Below are 24,048 nucleotides of genomic sequence, written 5' to 3'. Positions count from 1 at the left end.
AAAAACTAAAGGCGCCAACATATACAAATAATAAGCTCATAATTATTGATCGTAATTGTTTTATAAGAAAATTTAAAGAAGCCTTGCACATGCTTAGGATCTCTACACAATGCCATAAAAATCAAGGCTTCAATTTTACATCAAGTATGGTCCGCCTTCATCAAAAATTTAACGGCCATGGACCTAGTACATAACATGCATGATACCACAGAATGTGACAGCAACAACTATCAATGTTCTAATACATATATAGTAATGAATTTACAATTTGCATTCTGGTTTATCGATTATATGTAACAGTTGTGAAGGTATCAAAAACATCTAATGTGTGTAATTAATTGTTAATAGGTGTTTGTTGTGTAAAACTTTTATGTACCAGTACCCCTGATGATGTAAGTCTTACAACTCATGAAACTTATTGTATTTTAATTGCTTATTTTTATTAAACCGTTTACTTACATCATAATGTGGTCTCATTACCAAAAACTTTCCACAGAGCTCATAATTATTTAAAATTCTTTGTGGGAAGTTTTTGGTAATGAGACCACATTATGATGTAAGTAATAAGTTTAAAAAAAATAAGCAATTAAAATCTTTAACATCGCTTGAAAAATTATTATAACCGTTGCTTAGGATAAAAACTACCAAACTTTTGGCATTAATAAGCTTCACTACAATTTATATTGGGAATGATAAAACAAAACTGTGGAGAGTTCTTTGATGCGGAGATTTGTGGGGATAGTTTGGATCTCCTGCGATGAGTCTTCGGACTCCATGGAAGTGCACGCAATAATAATAAAAATAACTTATGTGAATGAGCTGTGTCAACACATGGTATGGAGACAAAGTATATATGAGGGTCCTCATACCAGATGTAGTTTAGTTGTCACTAACTCTTCTCCCCAAAGCAGCCAGTTAGACTAAAAAAAAGGAAAACGACAGTCACATAGGAACTGATGAATGCCAGGTACAGACAGTGGAGAGAACTTACCACTGGTAATTGGTAAAAAACATAGGAGAGTTTGTTCTAACTATTACTACCACTGTTATTATTATTATAAGACCTCATAAAGTCACAGACTCATCTAGGTCCCTTTGGTCATACAAACAGCACATCATACTGTGTTTTAAACACATTCAAATTCTCTGCAGACACCACACTCTTAGGCAATGCATTCCAATCATTCAATAATAATAAAATAATAATAATAATAACTTATATGAATGAGCCATGTAAACACGGCTCATTCATATAAGTTATTGAACTACATATTAAACTACATCCAGTCCTCATACTGGATGTAGTTTAGTTCTCACTAACTCTTCTTCACAGAGCAGCCAGTTAGTCTAAAAAAGAAAGAAAATGACAGTCACAGAAGAACTGATGAATACCAGGTACAGACAGTGGAGAGACCTTACCACTTTGGCAGAAAACATTGCAGAGTTTGTTCTAACTATTATTACCACCATTATTATTATTATTATCCTAAGACCTCATTGAGTGAGACTCATCTTGAAGGTCCCTTTTGTCATGCAAACAGCTCATCATACTCTGCCTTAAACACATTCTAATTCTCTGCAGATGCCACACTCTCAGGCAATGCATTCCAATCATTCACAATTCTCCATGTAAAAAACCTGCTACTCACTCCTTTCCTCACACTCTCATACAGCTTCAGGGATGACCTCTTGTTCTCCCCCAATCTCCCATCTCTTCAAATGAAAAACCTCTTCAATTTTAATCCTATAACAGTCCCTTACTAATTTGTACGTCTCTATCATATCACCCCTCTTTCTCCTATCCAGTAGACTCTGCAAATTGTGTTATCTCAACCTTTCTTCATATTCAATATTTCAGAGACCAGAAACTATTTTATTCAAATGCCTCTGGACCCTCTCCAACATCTCTTCATCCTTTTGAAAACAAGGTGATCAACTCTGTGCACAGTAGTCCATAAGTGGCAGCATAATCAGAGTCTTAGACTCTGGAACCTTACTTCTACAAGTCAATGTTGTCCACATCATTGCCAGAATTCATTGTGTTGTCCTCACAATTTTGGCAATGTGTCCTCTAAATTTTAGATCCTTATCCACCATCACCCCAAGATCTCTTATTTCCTCCACTCCACCTCCAACAATATATCCCTAGCAAGAGTAAATTCTACATCCTGACTTTTTTCCAAATTTTAAAACCTTACATTTCACAACATTGAGCTGGCATCCCAACTCCTGTGCTCATCCACTCAGTCTATTTAAGTCTTCTTGTAAGGCCACAACATGTGCTCTACTCCTCATAGTTTATTCTAACTTTGTATCATCTGCAAACAACAGAATATTCCGTTGAAAGTTTATTTTCCACTTGGTTAGAGTATAATAAATTTAGTTTAATCCTTTATCCAAGTGTGAGCAAACAAAGTTTGCGCCTGAAAGTATCTTCAGGACTGGGTTAAGGTGGTACACACCAGGGCAACTCGTTGCAAAGGTGGAGCAAGCTACCAACACTCCTATCCTAGTATCTCCTATAATGCAAAACACATCTCCTTGCGGATATGTCTATTGTTATGCATTAAGGGAAGGGCCACTACCCAGACCGGTTTCGACCTTTATTGAGGTCTCTTCAGTGGGAGCCAGGCCCAAGTCGAGATATCAGGCAGAAGCATTAGCAGGTCATCTCCACCTATAGGAATTGCCAATTGGTGTGCCACCCTTTTTTAATAAGTTACTCTGGATTTAGAGAAAGATGTTGAAAGTTTATTTTCCACTTGGTTAGAGTATAATAAATTTAGTTTAATCCTTTATCCAAGTGTGAGCAAACAAAGCAAAACATTGGCAATTCCTATAGGTGGAGATGACCTGCTAATGCTTCTGCCTGATATCTCGACTTGGGCCTGGCTCACACTGAAGAGACCTCAATAAAGGTCGAAACCGGTCTGGGTAGTGGCCCTTCCCTTAATGCATAACAATAGACATATCTGCAAGGAGATGTGTTTTGCATTATAGGAGATACTAGGATAGGAGTGTTGGTAGCTTGCTCCACCTTTGCAACGAGTTGCCCTGGTGTGTACCACCTTAACCCAGTCCTGAAGATACTTTCAGGCGCAAACTTTGTTTGCTCACACTTGGATAAAGGATTAAACTAAATTTATTATACTCTAACCAAGTGGAAAATAAACTTTCAACATCTTTCTCTAAATCCAGAGTAACTTATTAAAAAAGGGTGGCACACCAATTGGCAATTCCTATAGGTGGAGATGACCTGCTAATGCTTCTGCCTGATATCTCGACTTGGGCCTGGCTCCCACTGAAGAGACCTCAATAAAGGTCGAAACCGGTCTGGGTAGTGGCCCTTCCCTTAATGCATAACAATAGACATATCCGCAAGGAGATGTGTTTTGCATTATATAGGAGATACTAGGATAGGAGTGTTGGTAGCTTGCTCCACCTTTGCAACGAGTTGCCCTGGTGTGTACCACCTTAACCCAGTCCTGAAGATACTTTCAGGTGCAAACTTTGTTTGCTCACACTTGGATAAAGGATTAAACTAAATTTATTATACTCTAACCAAGTGGAAAATAAACTTTCAACATCTTTCTCTAAATCCAGAGTAACTTATTAAAAAAGGGTGGCACACCAATTGGCAATTCCTATAGGTGGAAATGACCTGCTAATGCTTCTGCCTGACATCTCGACTTGGGCCTGGCTCCCACTGAAGAGACCTCAATAAAGGTCGAAACCGGTCTGGGTAGTGGCCCTTCCCTTAATGCATAACAATAGACATATCCGCAAGGAGATGTGTTTTGCATTATAGGAGATACTAGGATAGGAGTGTTGGTAGCTTGCTCCACCTTTGCAACGAGTTGCCCTGGTGTGTACCACCTTAACCCAGTCCTGAAGATACTTTCAGGCGCAAACTTTGTTTGCTCACACTTGGATAAAGGATTAAACTAAATTTATTATAAACAGAATATTCCCATTAAAATCTTACCCATTAGCATACGGTTTAAACAGCAATGACAATAAAACAGATTCCTGAGGCACACCACTAGTGACTTTCCTCTTCTGAGATATTGCTCCCTACATAACTTGCTAACATCTATTAGATAACCAATCATATATCCAATATCCAATACACTAGTCTAATATTCAACTCCATCTGCTTTAGTTTTGACTACCAACTTATCATGCAGTGATCTATCAAAAGCCTTTGCAAAATAAATGAATCCATCACTTTATTGTAATAATAAGTAAATTACTAAAACATGACCTCCCTTTAGCAAATCCATGCTGTCCATCAAAGATAATACTATTGTTGTCAACTGAATTCTGGATCCTGGTTCTCACCCCCTCTTCAAAACTTTAACCACAACAACTGACACACAGAGAGGCCTATAATTTGATCCTGATTTCTATCACCTCCCTTATGAAGCTGCACAATCTTCCTTCCCTCCATTCCTTTGGAACTTGACCCAGTGCAAGACTCATATTAAACAAACATGTCAAGGCAGATGCCAACTCTATGGCACATTTCTTCAAAATATGTGGCGATATATTATAAAGTTCCACAGCCTTATTAACATCTAGTTTGCTCAACAGTTGTCCTTATACCATTTTCTCCAATCAGTGCCATCGTACTGTAACCATTCTTTTTTTTTTCTTTTGCTGGCTAGATATCGAAAGAGCTTCCTAGGATTTTTTTACTTAACTGCTGCTCATACTGAACTTTTGCTACCATTACCAACCAAGTTGCACTTCTTGCCTGTTCTTTGTATTCCTCATAGAGTTGATTATTTCCACTCCTCTTATGTTGCCTCCATAATACATTATTTTCTCTGTATTGCATGCTTAATCTCTTCATTCATCCATTTCACACCTACCTTATTTAACCTTCTGACCTTTGGAATACATTTAGACATTGCTTCTACTAGATTGTTCTTGAATATCATTAAAGCACTATTGATCCCCTTACCACCCAATTCCTTGTTCCATGCTACAGCTGCAAGCTGTCACCAGAGCTTCTCATAATCACCAACTTTGTAGTTTCACATATACCTTTTCCTCATAAATTGATTCCTCACATGATTGGCAACCACTTGGGTAATCACTTCATGGTCACTCTCACCATGCAGTGGGAAGATCTGACACCTCATTTATAATAACATTCTCTGATCAGAAAATTAAATACAAGACCTTCAGTCATGTTGTACCTTCTATTATATACTGCCTGACGTAGTTATCCCTCAAAAACTTAAGAAAATTATTTTGTTTACTTTCAGTTGCTATCTCATCATTCCAATATATATTGCCATAATGATCACTTTTTTCCCATTGGCTTGGCTAATTCGCTTATCCATTTCCTGGTTACTACCCTCCACAACATTACTAGGTCTATAACAACATTCAATGAAGTATTTCATTCTATTCACCTCTATCTCACACAATACTTCCTCCTTGGATCTCCACCTTGTAAGACATGTCTTTTTCTATCATCAGTAGCACTTAACTACCCTTTTTACCCTTTCTATCTTCATGAAATATATCATACCCTACATCATACCCTTCCATCTTTATTCCTGTCAGGATGTCATTCTCACTTATTCCAACAATTTTGGGGTGAACAAACTCAATTAGTTATTATTGTTGTAGTTATTATCATTTATACGTGTATAGAATCAAATACCTCAGACACTTAATCACAGAGAATGGCAGGACAATAGATGAAATTAGAAAAAGGATTGAAATTGCAAGGTCAACTTTCAACAGTATAAAAAATCTACTAACATCTAGAGAATTAAATCTGAAAACAAGACTAAGAATCTCCAGTACTACATATGGTCTACATTATTATATGGAGTAGAGACATGGACACTCTCCAATCTGAGTGTGAAAAAAACTGGAGGCCTTTGAAATATGGATGCTGCAAAGAATTATGAGGATATCATGGAAAACAAAAAGACAAATGAAGAGGTACTAGAGATGGTAGGCATAAACAGGAGCCTGATGAAAGAAATTAAAAAGAGAAATGTCAGCTATTTTGGACATATCCTAAGACATAACTGCCTACAAAGGACACTTCTCGAAAGAACTGTTGAGGAAAAGAGAAAGAGAGGAAGACAAAGACTGGAGTGGATGAAAAATATAGAAGACTGGACCTATCTCTCATATGAGGAATGCAGCAGAGAGGCGCAGAATAGGACATGGTGGAAACATATGGTAGTCAATCTCCTGGAGGGAGGAGACACCTGACAGGACAGGAGAATCAAATAACTCATCATGAGAAATTCCTAACTGTCACGCATAGCTGATCAACTTATGCCTTAAATTCTCACTATGTCCACATTTACAACACCTTCAGGCAATGTCCAGTAAGAAAAAGCACAAATTCTGCTTCTCCTTCACCCCTCCTTATACAACTTCCAGGAATGGACCCTTGTTCTATTCCTTTCCATCATCCATACTAAGAAAAATCTTTCTCTGTTCCATATTAAATTGGTAACAACCCCTTACCACCTCATGTTTCATTCATATTCTCCTTTTTCTATCCTCAAGACTTTGCAAATTACATTAATCCCTTTTTTTTTTCCATATCCATCATTCCAAAAACCTCAGTCAATCATTTTTAGATCCTTTCCAATATATCCACATCCTTCTCTTGAAAACCAGATGACAAAATCTGCACACACTAAACCACATGTCATTTAATCAAGCCTTACCAAGAGAATCAAATCATTCTATATGTTATTGCTGTAATAACTTGTGATATCTTTACAATTTCAGTGCCTAAATTTTAGATCCCTTACTCTACAATGAACTGGTAATTTCTCATTTGCTCATGCAAATGAGAAATTATCAGTTCGTTGTGGCTTTACTGGATGCAAATCATCCATTAAAGCCACATCTGCTCTACTCCTCATAGTTCTCACCAACTTTGCATCATTTGTTAACAACAGCATATTCCATTTCAATTTCTCCTGATATCGTTAACATACAAAGAAAACAAAAATGGTTGCAAAACAGATTGCTGGAGCACATCATCAGTGACATTCCTCTTCTGGGAAAATACTGTCTGACAGTCATCAGCAAACTATGTATGAGGGAGTTATCAATCCCATCCATTCCAATTTAATTATTATTATTATTATTATTCAGGCCTCCATGGAGTCAAAAGACTCATCATGGGAGGTCCTTCCTAAGAACATAAAGTCTGTCAAGACACATCGAGTGGAGGTTCCCCCTAAGAAACACAAGGTCTATCAGAGTACTCCTTAAACTCACTGACCATTCTCGCCCTCACCACTCTATCAGGCAATGCATTCCATGGCTCAACCACCCTCCATGCAAAGAAACCACTCCTCACCCTCTTGCTCATGGTTTCCTTTCGTAACTTCCAGGGATGGCCTCTTGTCATCACTCCTTCCCGCTGTTCAACCAAGTGAAAGAACTCCCCAGTGTCAACCCTGTAACCACCTCTCAACAGTTTAAAAGTCTCAATCATATCACGTCTCCTGCTTCTATCCGCCAAACTCTGCAGTCCACATTCCCTCAGCCGATTCTCATAACTATCCTTGTAGAGTCCTGAGACCATCTTTGTCATCCGTCTTTGTATCTTTTCCACAGTTAATTTATCCCCTTCAAATCCTGGGAACCAAATCTGAGAACAATAATCCAAGTGTGGTCTGATCAGAGACTTATACAACGGAATGATAATCCTCATCTCTGCAGGTCAGTGTCCTTCTCATAATTGCAGCAATCCTCTGTGTTACCTTCACCACCTTTGCAATATGTCCCCTAAACTTCAGGTTTCTATCAATCATCAACCTCCAGATCTCTTGTCTCCCCAACTTCCTCCAGTATAATTCCTCCCATAGAATATGCAGCATCCCATCGATGTTTCCCAAACCTCAAGACCTTACATTTTGCTGCATTAAACTGACACCCCCATTCATTTGCCCATCTATCTAGCTTATTCAAACCCTCTTGTAGGGCTACCACATCTGCACTAATACTAATAATCCTTCCCAGTTTCGCATCATCTGCAAACAACTGAATATCCCCTTGCAATCCACTGGCAATGTCATTGATATAAAGGTTAAACAATATAGGTCCTAGTACTGAGCCCTGTGGGACCCCACTTGTAACCTTCTGTCTCCTTGAAACTGCTCCACCATACACAACTCTCTGATAACTATCAGACAGCCAATCCTGAATCCAGTTGACCAATCTGACATCCAGACCCATGTATTGCAACTTAAATATCAGCTTATCATGTGGCACCCTGTCAAATGCCTTTGCTAAGTCTAAGAAAATTGCAGTATATGCCTTTCCCTCATCTAATGTTCTTGTAACTTTATTATAAAAGGCTAGCATATTGCTAAAACAAGAGAGCCCTTTCACAAATCCATGTTGACTCTCACAGATAACATTGCCCTCATCTGCCCAGTGCTGTATACGATCCCTCACTACTTTCTCCAAAATCTTAACAACTACTGATGACACACAGACTGGTCTATAATTAGACACTTCCAGTCTGTTACCACCCTTATGCAATGGCACTATCTTACCTTCCTTCCATTCCCTGGGTAGCTTTGCTGAAGTCAGACTTTCGTTGAAAAGCCAGGTTAAAGGCACTGTCAGTTCCCTGGCACATTCTCTCAAAACTCGTGGTGAAATACCATCCAGTCCCAAAGCTTTATTGACATCCAGAGTTCTCAGTATCTGAAACACACTCTCCTCCTGTACATCTAAACCTTGAACCTGCCCTATCCCTCTATCATTAAAACTGACTCCTCCAGGATGAAATACTCCAATAAAGTGGTCATTGAACAATTCCACTATGTCCTCTGCATCAGTCACTCTATTCCCATTTTTATCCCACAATATCATTCTTCCACAGTCATTTCTCCTCCTAGTGGCCACATAGCTAAACAATTCCCTAGGATTTTCTTTGGATCTTAGGGCCAATCTCCTCTCATATTCCAGTTTTGCTTTCCTTACCACACTAGTCACTCTTCTGGCCTGTGTCTTATATTCTTCATGCATCCTCTCTTCACCTCTCTCCTTATATCTCTTCCATAGCCTCTTTTTGGCATTTAATTCCTGTTTAATATTGTTTGTCATCCACTTTACTCCAAATTGTGTCCTCTTCTTCACTCGTGGTATACAAGTTACCATTGCTGCTAACAATATTCTTTCACAATTTCCCACGCACTAACGATATGCCGGCTTTCCAATTCCTCCCTCCATGAAACTTCCCGAAGTTGATGTCTAAGACTATTATAATCACCTGCATTATAATTCCACATAAGTTCCCGTCGCTTTGATACTCCTACATGTCTATTCATTTTCCAGGTCACTCTCTCCAACTGGTGGGAGAGATGTCAACTCAGCTATTATCAACTCTTCTGATGCTATAACCAAATCTAAAACTCTCGAACCTCTTGTTCCCTCTGTTACATGTTGCCTAAGACATTTGTTCCTCAAGAATTCTAGAAATTCCATTCCACTATAGCTACATTCATCTTCCTCTCTCCAATTTATACTACTGTAGTTAAAATCTCCCATAAAAATCATTCTTCTTGCACTTGCCAAACTTAGCTGTCTAAACATCTCCTGGTCCCCATCCTCCGTGCTCCTGATTCTGTAGCAACACCTAACTAAATATCCTGTCTTGCCTACCTCTTCCTCACACCATATGCTCTCAAAATCATTTGTCTCACTTCCTTCCAAAGCCTCCACTCTTAGAGGACATAGGTCATCACTTATCATAAGCAGTACCCCACCACCACGCTTTCGCCTCCTATCCTGACGAAAAATTCTATACCCAGCGACTTCTATTCCTGTTATTATATCCCCTTCTGTCAACCATGTCTCAGTGATCCCAATAATTTTTGGCCAGGCTGATGCTATCTGCGCCACCAATTCCTCTCCTTTATTCCGGATACTCCTGGCATTAGTATAAAGCATATAAATGCCATTGTTTCTATACCCAGCATTATCCCTTCTAGACTCCACTGGGCTCAGTGTTACCTGACATCGTCTCCCTTCTCCCAAGTATCCATTCCCACAAGAGGCCACCCCTGCTATCATCCTTCCTGGGACACGCTGACTTGTTCAGAACAACAATCTCTCCAGATGCCTACGTCCTTCCTTATTCAAATGTAAACGGTCTCTCGCATACAATTCCTCTCTTTCCTCAAACGCACTCCAAGCATCCACATAAACCAGTCCTCTCTTGTCACACATTCTTGCTATTATGCCATTCAATATCACTGCTCTTCTGCTCAGCTCATCATTATCATACCTAGGCAACACACATGCACACTATTTTTCCTCTCTCTGTCTTCTTCTGTACAGTCTCAAGCAAAAACCTCATATCTATCGCTGCCTGACTTACATTACCACTCAAGTCATTCGTTCCTACCATCACAATCATCTCATCCACCCTCTCACCTCTCTTAATTGCCATAGCCACCCTTTCTATTGTTCCTCCTGGCAAACACTCCTCACGCATCCTATCTTGAACACCATGGATCATTGAGTCGCCATACATTATACCTCTTACCATTCCCTCTCTCCTATTGTTTCCATTCTCTCCTCTTCTTTCATTCCCATAGGTCTCTCTCATTCCCTCTCCTCTACTGCTATTCTCTCTTCTAGCATTCCCATACCTCTCTCTCCTACTGTTTCCATTCTCGCCTCTTCTAGCACTCCCATACATCTCTCTCATTCCCTCTCTCCTACTGTTTCCATTTTCTCCACTTCTAGCACTTCCATATCCCTCTCTCATTCTGTCTCTCCTACTGTTTCCATCCTCTTGTCTTCTAGCATTCCCATACCTCTCTCTCATTCCATCTCTCCTACCGTTTCCATTCTCTCCTCTTCTAGCACTTCCATATTTCTCTCTCATTCTGTCTCTCCTACTGTTTCCATCCTCTCATCTTCTAGCATTCCCAAACCTCTCTCTCATTCCCTCTCTTCTACTATTTACATTCTCTCCTCTTCTAGCGCCCCCATACCTCTCACTCATTCCCTTTCTTCTACTGTTTCCTTTCTCTCCTCTTCTAACACTCCCAAAATTCTCTCTCTGTTTCTCTCTCCCCTACTCTGATTCTCCTTGCATTTATCTCTTCCATTCTCCTAATCTTATCTTTCATACTTCTGCTCTCATTCACAAGACATTCCACCTCCTCTTTCAACTCATCTATCTCCCTCTGCAGGTCAGTCACTCTTAATCTAAATTGACTCTCCCAAACAAAACCATCTCCTAAACTTTCACAGTCACTCACACCTTGCAATTCCAATCAACTATTATTTTCTCATTCATATATATCTTTTTTTCATTCTATCTTATCACATTACTTGTCTTCCTACATTCATTCCCCATTCCTGGAGCAACGAAGTCGGATATCGATATTTCTAATGCACTTATTTCCTCCAACTGCCTGGATTTTGCACATATACACTCTCCGCTCTCTTTCACAAGCCACATATCTAATTCCCAAGATGCATACATGACGCAAGTACTGCATGCCACAAAGTCCCTTATGATATTGCTAATAATTAAGTTCTTAAATGGCGGAGGACTTGGCGATACGCCACTTGCGACTGCTGCTGAATCCGTGATCATTCCTTACTGCCGAGTAGCGTAATCGTTAATTATTCAATTGATAAATTCCGTTAAATAAATAGAAAAAAAAAGTACAAACAATTACAAGCAAAACAAAACATTTAACTACACTAAATAAAATGAAATATAACTAAATACAGTAATGAAAACTTAGCTTCGTTTTGTCCTCCACCGTTATGCATTCGATTACGAAGGTAACCAAAATATATTATATCGCAACAGCAACTAACTTCCAAAAAACAACCACTGAAGTACACTCGTATTCAGAGAAACAATTTAGCACTCAAAAACGTAGAAAAACGGGGAAAAAAAAAACGGACTATTCACCAATTAAAAATCACTTTCTTCTACACAGCTCAAATTCACTGCCACATTAATTTCCAACTTATCATGTGGCAATCTATCAATGGCCTTTGCAAAATCTAAATATGCCACTATGTATGCATCTTCTTTGCTCAATAAATTTGTTACCATGTTGTAAAACATAAGTAGATTGCTAAACATTCTTACTATAACAGAGAATGATGCTATTATCAAACCAATTCTAGTTCCTTGTCCTCACTAACCTCTCTCACAGCTGTTAACCACACTCCAGACACAGAAATTGGCTTGTAATTTGAAGCTTGGCTTATTACTTTCTTTGCGAGGTGAACAATCTTTCTCTCTTTGCACTACTTTGGAACTTTAATGAATGAATTTAAGAAATGTTATAACAGATTTTGTGTTGTCTAAGATGGCCTATTATGATGAGTTTTGTAATTCCATGGAGATCTTCTTGTTAATAATAATAATTACAGGCCTTGTAGCTCAGTGGAAGTGGCTCTTGCATGTTCCGTGCTAGGCCGCCCAAAGATAGAATTATAGTTCAAGTCTGGTTGCTGGCTGTAGGAACTTAATCTAATTCTTTCTTTAACTGGTTCCTGAGTTAGTTGATCTCTGGCACAGGCAAGCAGTATTTTTCTCCCAGAAACTTGGGTTTTTCATCCCATAAACTCAAGAAAACTGACTGTAGAACCCACATTATTTCAGAAAGTAACATATGTTGTTAGGGTTAGGTACCAAGAGATGGCAGCACTGTGCTAGTCTCTTCATCGGTGACTGCCTATAGTTAGTGATAGATACAGGGGCCAGCTATCTCTGATTGGCTACCTCTGATGAGAGGAAGAAAGACTGTCCACTCAGTCTCCAAAAGCTAGATGGGGTTTAAAGGCCTCACCTACTCCCTATAAGAGAATAAAAGGCGTTAACTTATTTTTATTATTATTACATTTCTCAGTCAGTCCTCATAGCAATATTCCAATGTCCAGATATCTTCTTTGATATTTGCATTTTTACCATATCTAAAGTTTATTAACCCTTTGAAATGCAGGTTACTATATATAAATCCAGACCTATACTCAGTGGTAGTGATTTTCTTCTGATGATGCGAGTATGTAAAGGTGAATATCAAGTGGTTATTGAGAAGAGTGAAAGAAAGACAGTTGAGTCAGAGAGCTGGAATCATGAATGGTATTATTATTATTGTTCCGGGAAACTCCATGGAGTCGACAGACTCATCGAGGGAGGCTCGATGAGTCGACAGACTCATCGAGACATGATGAGTTGTTCCAGACATGATGTTAGGGAATTACCCTAACATCATGTCTGGAACAACTATTCATCATTCACACAGTATCTATCATATCTTGCCTTGAACTCATTCATTGTAGTAGCACCCACAACAGACTCTGGAAGCTTATTCAACTGATTCACCACTCTCCAAGTAAAAAACCTAGTTCTAACACCATTTTCAACCACGATCTTGCTCAGCTTCCATGCATGGCCCCTAGTCCTCCTACCACCAGTCATATTTTCAAAAATATCTTCTGGATCAATCATATAAAAACCCTTCAGTAATTTGAATGTCTCAATCATATCACCCCTCCTTCACCTATCGTCCAAGTTCTGCAAACCACAAATCCTCAACCTATTCTCATAAGGTTCATTCCACAGACCTGCTATCATCTTGGTCACTCGTCTCTGGACCCTCTCCACTTCCTCCCATCACAAAGAAACCCTGGTACCCATAACTGGGCACAGAAGTCGTCCAGATGGGGTCTTTTCAAGGCTCGATACAGAGGAACAACAACTTGTTTGTCTCTGCATGTTAAAGTATTTTTCATAATCCAAGTGATTTGGTGAGCTGTTTTAGTCACTTTTGCAATGTGCCCCCTAAACTTCAACTCCCTATCCACCAACACACCCAAATCCCTGGCCTCATCAATCTCCTGGAGTACGGTTCCACCAATGCGATATACTGCTGCTATTCTTTTCACCCCAAAGTGCATAACCTTACACTTTGCCACATTAAACTGACATCCATTTTTCCTAGCCCAGTCCTCCAAACTATCCAAATCATCCTGTAAAATTTTGACATCCTGTGCACTCACAATTGCTCTACCCAACTTTGCATCATCAGCAAACAAGTGAACACTTCCACTAAAATCCTTTCCAATATCATTGATGAACAAATTGAAAAGCAGTGGTCCAAGAACAGAGCCCTGCGGCACTCCACTAGTCACAAGACGTCTTTTTGACTCCACTCCTGAATAAACCACTCTCTGGTATCTCTCCTTCAACCACCCTCCTATCCATCTTACCAACCCTATATCTATTCCCAACCCTATATCTATCCAGTTTACTGATTAGGGTTCCATGTGGTATCCTGTCAAAGGCCTTGGCAAGGTCCAGTAGTATCACTGTAAACCCATTACCCCTATCCAGTTCAGCCGTCACTGTGTTATAAAACGTGAGCAAATTAATGAGGCATGATTTACCCTTCACAAAACCATGTTGTCCCCCATACAATATCCCATTTTCATCTATCCAATCCTGTATTCTTTTCTTGACTAATTTCTCTAAGACCTTGACAATGATTCCTGATATGCTAATCGGTCGGTAATTTACAACAGCAGTATTGGAACCACCTTTATGCAGTGGAACTATTTTCCCCTCCTTCCACCCACTCGGGACTAACCCAGACCTGAGACTCAAATTAAACAAAATGGTCAAGGGTACTGACAATTCTTTAGCTGCTTCTCGTACTACACGAGCTGGTATACCATCCAATCCCACAGATGTATTGACATTGAGGTTATGCAATAGACTACTTACTTCCACTTCATTCACCACAATTCCCATATAATCTACTGGTTTATTCGTTTCTGCAATGTCACCACCTGGATGATATATTCTTGCAAAGTGCTCACTCAGTAACTCAGCTATCTCAACTGATTCAGTTACCTCCCTACCATCGGCATTCTTTAAAATCATTCTGCCATGTACATTTTTACTTTTACTTGCTACATATCTAAAAAACTGTTTAGGATTCTCTTTAGCCTGCATGGCCAATGTTCTTTCGTAATCCTTTTTTTTTTTTCTTACCACACTCGTCACCCTTCTGGCCTGCGCTTTATACCGTTCATGTGCCTGCCGGTCACCTTTCTCCTTAAATTCCCTCCATAGTTGTTTCTTTTTTTGCAGCTCAAGCTTAATGGTGTTATTCATCCATTTAACCCCTACTTGATTTATTATTCGGACTCTAGGTATACAGTCAGCCATTGCTTCATGCAAGCACTTCTTAACTACCTCCCATGCACTATCAACTTCTAGTCCTTGCAGTTGTACATGCCATGGCACTGAGCCAATCAAACTCCTAAGCTTGTCATACTTTCCAGCCCGATAATTCCACATGTACATTGTCTTAATTGAAAATTCTACACCTTTAGCCACCTCCCAAGTCAAGACCCTATGATCACTCTCACCGATTGGTGGCAATGTGGTCATATTTGTTACAGCCAAATCCTCAGATGTAATTACTAGGTCAAGCACTCTCTGACCCCTAGTATTTTCCATTACGTGCTGTTGCAGATAGTTATCCCTTAATAACCGCATAAAATCCAATTCCTTCCTCCCGTGTGTCCTCTCCTCACTCCAATCAATGCGACCATAGTTGAAATCTCCCATAATAATCACCCTCCTTCCACTCATTTCTTCTATTTGCTTGTGCATACTGTCACCACCATCTTTTCCATCACCTGGTCTATAGCAGCACCCAATTGTATATTTAGTTCTGCTAGCCACAATCTCACACCAAATGGCCTCAAATGTGCTCTTTTCTCTATCCTGCAATTCAACTTCTATTCTCCTTGGCTGTAGCTCATCAGCTATCATCAACAATACTCCTCCCCCCATTTTATTCTCTCTGTCATTCCTGAACACACTATACCCATCACATTCAATCCCACTAGCTATATCATCTACAGTCAGCCGTGTTTCACTAATACCAATAACCTGTGGTCTGGAAGTGCCAACCATGGCCAAAAACTCTTCCTTCTTGTTCCTAATACTCCTAGTATTAGTGTACATGAATTTAAGACCCCCATTAGCCCCAAACTTTCCTTGATGCCTTATATTAACTATCCCACTCTGATTTGTTGTCCTTATTTGCTCTAGCATATTATATTCATTCTTACATTCAACTGCCTCCCTAAGGACTGTATATCTACTCCCCTCCCCTTAACAAATCTAGTTTCCCTGAATTTGCACATCCACTACATTCAGTAACACTTTCTCAAGTCTTCTTACACCATAACCATTCAAATGCAAGCCATCCATCCATCTTATATAGATCCTTTCGCCCATCAAACTCACTCCACACGTCCACAAATTCCACACCACTCGTCATACATAACCCACGCATAAAGTCATTCGCAATTATGGCCCTCCTTTTAAACATTTCACTGTCATACCGTGGCAAAAGACTAATCATTCTAACTCTCTCACTCTTTTCTTTTGCTACCTCAAACAATTCATTCAGGTCTTCTATCATTTCCATTTTATCTCCTTTCAAATCATTCGTACCTGCCACAACAATCATTTCTTTCACCCTTTCCTTTTGCTCTCTAATAGACTCAGTTACATCCTTTATGGTCGCACCAGGTTGGTACGATTTTGTCAAATCCTCTACTAACACACCTCGTACTAACGAGTCTCCATACAGCACTCTATCCTTCATTTTGTTCATGTTCACATTCATACGCCTATTTTTCCTGTCATGCTTTTTATTATTGGTTGGTTCATTCAGTCGACTTTTGTATATGCACTCTAGCTGCTGTTTTGCCCTTTCTATCGCACCATTCAACAACGCGATCTCACTCAATGCATCTATCTCATCTTTTTTATTCTCTGAGAAACCATTAATACTATCATTCATACATTCACACTCTCATAATTCTCATTTACAACCTTGCCGTTTCTTGTCTTATTGCTATTTTCTTCATTCTGAAGTTTAACAAAAATATCACACTCACGATCCGAAATACACTTCAATTCCTCATTCTCCCTACATTTTCTACACACATTCAATCCTTTATTATCATCTATCCACACTCCGACTGCACTCCGCAAAGCGTACATTTCACAGCTAGTACACTGACTCATTTCTTTTATACATGGTATGCTAGCGGAACTACTGCGTGAGGAGAAGGGAGTAGAGTTTGTGGATGTATGGCATGTTTTTGAGAGAATAATAGAATTATACAGGCATAATGGTTGCATTTAAACGACTTTGGAGTAAGTGTACTAGAGAAAGTGTTGCTAGATGGAAGTGCAGTGTGTGCTGCATGCAAGAAATCAAAAGTAAGAGATGAAGTGAAAGATCAAGAGAGTGGTACTGAAGAGACAGAAGTACTTGGCAGTGGAAACAATGGTAGTGTGAGAGATGAAGAGAGAACAGTAATGCAGGGAAATGGGGGGGGAAGCCCAAGTGGACAGGAAGACATGGCATAGGGCGAGTGGATGTTGAAAGTAGCAGTGAACGTGTGTATGGAGATGGAGTATATTGCAATATTGCGGTGGGGAAGTTAAGACTGAGCAGATATATATGGTAAGTGGTAATAAAGGTAATTGGGCAAGGGCAGATGTGGTGGGGGAACTGCAACCAACCAGTGGGTTGGATAGGACTGGTTATAGACCTAAAAATGAACTTCTATGTTTGTTTACAAATGCCAGAATTAGCAGAAATAAGGGAAGATAAAATGGTTTCAGTGATTGAGTTTATTCGCCCCAAAACCATTGGAATAAGTGGAGCATGGTTTAATAAAGATGACATTGTAATGGGAATGAAAATGGAAAGATACAGTATTTTTTGTGAGAATAGAAAAGGCAAGAAGGGAGGGGGGGGTGCTGCTGATGATAGCAGGGGAATTAAGTCCACATAAGGTAGACATGAAAGAGGGAAACAGTGGCACGGGTTATGAGGTAGTGTGGTGTAACGTGGAAGTTGACAGGAAGACATACTTAGTTGGATGTTGCTATAGGCCAGAGAATGTGGAGGATGGTGATGAAGAAATGTATAAACAACTTGGATTAGTGAACAAAGGAAGGGTAATTATTATGAATGATTTTAGTTATGGCAGTATAGATGGAAATAAGGAAAATGAATTTCTTGAGTTCTTGAGAGATAACTATTTCAGGTAGCATGTAAAGGAGGGCATGTGAGGATCATTGCGAGGAAAGGATATATGTGGAATTATAAGGCTGATGATTATGACAAGCTTAGAAGACAGCTTGGAGCTATAACATGGAACAAAGAGTTGAGCAGTAAGGAAATAAATGCTGCTTGGGAATTGACAAAGAAATACATAACAGCATGTGTGAATGTATTCCAAAAGACAAAAGGCTGAATAAGGTAGGTGTAAAATGGATGAATGAGGATTTAAGCATGAAATCTGGAAAAAGAAGGTACTTTGGAAGCAGTACAAGATGAATAATAGTAATAATCAGTTACATGAAGAATATAAAGAACAAGCCAGGAGAGGGAATCAGTTAGTAAGGAAAACAAAAGTACAATATCAGCAGAAATAGGCAAGTCATGAAAAGAAAAACCTTAGAGAGTTTTTTAGATATGTGCCAAGTTGAAGGAAGGAATGATTATGGTAAGATATTAATGGATGAAAATGGTAGAATGGTAACTGCTACAGAAGATATTGTTGAGGTATTCGGTGATCAATTTATACGGGTGGTTCATCTTTATCAGAGTGGAATCATGATTAAGTGTAGAGAACATAGGCAAGGATGGCTTAATTTGTGAGTGAGCAGGAGGTATTTGAGGAAATTAATAAAGTATGGTTGCATGAGCATTGTGTGCAATAATATGTATCTCCCACGATGAGTCTCTGACCCAGTGGAGGTCAAATGTTAATAATAATAATAATAATGATGATGATGATCTTGGTAAACATCTTTCTACCATTCCAAACTGTAATATTCAGGTCCACCTTGGATTTTTGGCAGAAAAAGATTAAAATAAGGAAAGCTTCTGTTTTTGATGGGATTCTTTCAACTGTTCTGAAAGTTTGTGTTGTAGAACTCGTTTCTGTTGCGTCACCTTTTTATTCCCTCCTATTCCACTGGTTAAGCATCTTGCAGCTTGAAAATTAGCTCACATTCACTCATTTCCTGAGAAGGTCTTTGCAATCAAATAACATCCAATTTTGCTCACTTGAATACTTTCCAAAGAATTCAAGTGAGAAACCATTAGTACTGAAAACAGTATCTCGAAACCTCCTAATTGCTAATTGATTGTCAGTATAGATTACACTAGTGCTGATCACCTGGGGATCAAGTTTGAGGGGGAGGAGGGTCTTGATATCACCAATGCATTTGATCATATTTGGCACAATACCTTATAAGTTATGCTGCCATAACATTGTCTATCTTCTGCAAGTGTGTTGTCAATTTTTTCTCTGATCACACATTACATGTAGTGATGAACATAACTTCAGTCTTTACAAGTAAAGCTGTATTCCACAAGGTTCTAGTCTTTCCCTTTCACTTACTCTCTTTCTTCTAAAGGCATAAAGGAAGAGATTAAAAGACTTGCAGGTCTATCTGACATGAGACAAACAAGAATATGAGTTAAAGAGAGAGTTATGGGAATGAAAGAAGGAGAAAGAGTAGGAGAACAAGGAAAAGAGAAGAAGTTGTGATAGTGAAGGGGCAAGGATTCAGGAGATGAGAGGAAGAAAAGTAAGTGAGAGAACAAGGAGAAAGAGAGTATTGAGGAATGAAAAAGGGAGAAAAGGATGCAGGCGAGCAAGGAATGAATGAACAGATCAGTGAGAGGTGTGATGTATGAAGATTCGATTATCTGTGGTGTGCAAAATAGAATGATAGAGAAGTGCTTGCCTGAAGGAATAATATAGAATGTAATTATGGCAATTAAACAAGGTTAACATGTGGATCAGATAGTAATTGTGGGTACAAGAGTAAACAAATTACCCAGATTCAATAATGCAGAGTTGAAAAGAAAATTGCTCTCACATTTGGGGTGGGCCTCTAAGAGCTCCTTCAAAATGCTTGACTCAATACAAAGGAGGGTAATTAGATTGATTAATAATCCATCTCTTACCAACTCACTCCTTCCACTTTGCAATATTGCATAAACCAAATGCACAGGCATTTGGTTTATGCAATATTCTATAAATATTTCCATGGCAAATGTTCATATGAAATAGTATCAATAATTCCCCCACTCAGTACTAAGTACATTGGAACATGTGTGGCTGCTGTCCAGCATCCTTTCACAGTGCATCTTGAAACCCACGGAACAAGTTCCTTTTTCTTCTCTTTCATCCCTGCTACTGCTGTATTGTAGGATAGTCTTCCTCCTTATGTGTTTCCCAAGGAATACAATATATAGGCTTTTAAATAAAATGTAAACAAGTTTCTCATCTCCCAACCCACTACCCATACATTGTACTAACATGGTATAAGTTGATTAACAAACCTCTCATGTATGGGCCCAACATAAAAACCGAGATAGAGAGAGAGATAGGCTGCATTTGAATATGGAAGGAAGCAGGCATTTGGAGATATTATTGTTTTCTGGGCAAGTAAAAGTCATTAAAGCAGGGAAAATAGAATTGCCAGCAAGGATGGTAGCAGGGATGGACTCTTCTAACATAGTCATTTTGAAGATGGGAGAATGTATTGAGTCTGGAGGGAATAACAGTAGGTATAGGAAATATTATCATGAACAGGAGTGGCTCATGCATAGACACTGAGGAACTGTAGCACCCCAATTTTTCTCAATATACAATTATATTTATTAATTTATTTATATTTGCTTGTAATATTTAATTTTATCATCAACAATCCTATACAATTCTCTTATTTTGTATAAAAAATAATAAAAATCCATCTTATAGCACTTAGGAGGGCAAAGGATGCCAGCAGCATGACATAGTGAGATGCGAGCTATTAGCATAATGCGGCACAGTCCGTCGTGCAGTTCCACTGTTGTTTATATGCAGTTTGCACCAGTAGTAGAGTGTTCGTAGTGCTTAGCGTGTTTACTCCGTCTCTTTAAATATTTGGGCATTACAATTAAAGGATTTAATTGTAATGTAAAAAAATTGTAAATCCATTCCTTTAATTACAATTAAAGGAATGGATTTTATTTTTAAGTAATTTTGAATTATACTAAACTATAATTTTATCAATAATAAACAATATATTTTCATAAAACAAAACAAGAAGAATATAGTTTATTTTTAAGTAATTTTGAATAATACCAAACTCGATAAAACAATATTTTTTCATGTTTAATTTTTTTTTTAATTTTTACCATAATTTTGATATTTTATCTAAACACGTATACACTGTGCTTACGGTGTGTATGTATATTTCGAAAGTTGCAGCACCCCCACGATGTCAAGCCACAAGCCGCCACTGATAATGAATAATGCACTGATGCTTTGTATACAAATGCCAGATGTATCAGGAATAAAGGGAAAGAATTAGTGGCATTAATAGCCTCTCTGTCCAAAGATTGTTGAGAATCACTGAAACATGGCTGACAGAAGAGGATGTCCTGACAAGAACAGAATTAGAGGGATACAGCATGTTCCTGCTCTTTTCTCTTGTGTTCCTGGCCTATAGGAAAAAAGAGCAAGAGATGTTTGGGCAGTTAAGTTTGGCAAGTGCAAAAACAAGTGATCAGTGAGCGATTTTAACTATGGCAATATAAATTGGGAAGAGGAAATGGCATATATCAGTAAGGGAATGGATTTTCTGGAAGTTTAGAGGAACAAATGTCTTGGGCAACACATAATAGAAGGAACACAAGGTTCAAGAGTTTGGGATTTGGTCGTAGCATCAGAGGATCTGATTGCAACTGAGATGTTATCCTTGCCCCTGGCTGGAAAGAGTAATCACAGTCCTGAATTGGAGGATGAATAGACACACAGAGGTATCAAGGTAAAAGACATTTATATGGAATTATAAAGGCGGGTGATTATAATAGTTTTAGAAATCAGCTTGGGTCAGTTCCATGGATGAGAGAATTGGAAGGGTGAGATATTATCACTACATGAGAAATGGTGAAGAAATCTTTATTCCGGCAATGGCAAGCAGGATACCTTGAGTGAAAAAGATAAAATATTGGTATAAAGTGGATGATCAATGAAATCAAACAGGAATGTCAGATGAAAAGAGGTAAAGGGACCGATGGAAAGCAGTTGCATGAGAATATAACACTCAGGCTAGAAAAGTGACTAGCATGGTCAGAAAGACAAAACTGGTCACACGAGAACAGATCAGCATTGCAAACCAAGGAAAATCTTAAGAACTTATGTGGCCAGTAGGAGGAGAAATGATTACAGAAGTATTACATGGAAAAGTAGGTTTTATTACTGGATGGACAGGAGGAGGGTTCAAGACTTACGTACATGAAGAGAATGCGTTTCAAATATTAAGTACTCTGCATGTTATAAGGCTTAATAATACTTTACTGGACTGGAGGGATGCAGATGTGATTTCACTATTGTTTTAAGAGAATGTGCTAAGAAACAAAGCCAAGTGAAAGTTTCATCATTCACTTGGCTTTATTTGAAAGTCTGGCTTTGGAAAAGATGTTTAAGAAGAAGAAGGACAAAATAGTACCACTAAGGGTGGTGATAAAATGGAAGTGTCAAACTATAGCATACATTTATTCTGTAGGTGTTAAGATTTTGGAGAAATCAGTGAGTGAAAGGGAGAAAGAGAGAGCATGTACAGCATTAAAAAAATCAGGGTAATGTATCCATGAGAATTTGTTAAGGGGCACTCTTGTTTCAGTCATTTTCTTGCTTTTTATAAGAAAGAATGAGGGAAAGGCATGTACTACCAATTTTCTAGATTTTACAAAGGCATATGATGGGCGATAGATGGCGTTGGTGGTCGTAGTTGGAGAATTAAGTAGTAGTGGAGTGTATGAGATGTATTTAGCAAAGTAGAGTTGTGTGTCCTCCCACGATGAGGTGTCACACACAATTATTATTAATTGTGCAGTCCTTTTGAAGGACTGCACAATTAATAATAATATGACAGGGTGCCACATGATAAGCTGATATTTAAGTTAGAACATACGTGTTTAGATGACAGGTTAATGAAACGGATTAGGGATTACCTATCTGATAGATATCAGAGCACTGTGTACAAGGGAGCAATATCAAGGAAGCAGAAAGTTACAAGTGGGTTCAGTTCCACAGGGCTCAGTAGTGCAACTTATACTGTTTACCCTTCATGTCAATGGCATTGTCAGTGGATTGTAGGGGATATTCAGTTACTTGCAGGTGATGTGTAGCTGGGGAGGGTTATTATTAATTGTGCAGTCCTTCAAAAGGATCTAAATATAAGCTGGGCAGGTGGGCAAAAGAATGGGAGGTTTCAGTTTAATGCAATTAAATTTAAGGTTTCGAATTTGGGGTCCATTGATAGGAGGCTGCATACTTTACTGGCAGAACTAAATTAGAGGAAGTGGAGAAGGCAAGGAATGTTAGTGTGATGACTGATAAAAATTTGAAGTTTAGGGGACATTAGGTTACCTAGAGCAGCGTTTCCCAAACTGTGGGCCATGCACCCCCCCCCTTGGGGGCCGTAGGTTTGGTTGAGGGGGCCCGTGAAATAATGAAAACAAATTTAAAATCTTTTAAGACTAAGTAGATTTTTTTTTTAATCTTAAAAGAAACGTATTAAATTTTTATTACCGTATTTATTATTTCTTTTTTGTTATTTTTTATATTTTAATGAAAAAAACCACACATTGGTACGGGTTCACAAATTTTGCTTTGGCACTTAATGAATATTAGTAAATATATGCTTATTCATATAAGTTTCATTTCAAAGAAGAAATATAAGAATTGCAATTTTAAATATTTCACCTGATATTGGTGTAGCAGTATTGAAACACATCCATCACATTAAATTGTTATTAAATTTCTTTTATGTTTTTAATTCTGAGATAATTTGCCATGTCAAATGTGTATGTAAGATGCTTAAAATGTAATATTTGCATTTGATTTTTGAAATATTCGCTGTGAATGTTTTCTATTGAATATAAA

The 24,048-nt window shown here is 38.5% G+C and overlaps 1 protein-coding gene across 3 annotated transcripts in view; it reads right to left on the bottom strand.

Moving 5' to 3' along the window:
• LOC150097025 (CD109 antigen-like) overlaps positions 1-24,048 on the bottom strand; it is a 623,307-nt gene that overhangs the window by 487,994 nt on the left and 111,265 nt on the right. The window lies entirely within an intron of this gene.

Source organism: Typopeltis vanoorti, chromosome 18 (assembly GCF_054136105.1).
Source record: "Typopeltis vanoorti isolate ZY-2024b chromosome 18, IOZ_Tvanoo_1.0, whole genome shotgun sequence".
In the NCBI taxonomy this organism is placed as follows: Eukaryota; Metazoa; Arthropoda; class Arachnida; order Uropygi; family Thelyphonidae; genus Typopeltis; species Typopeltis vanoorti.
This window is presented reverse-complemented; position numbering and strand designations above follow the sequence as displayed.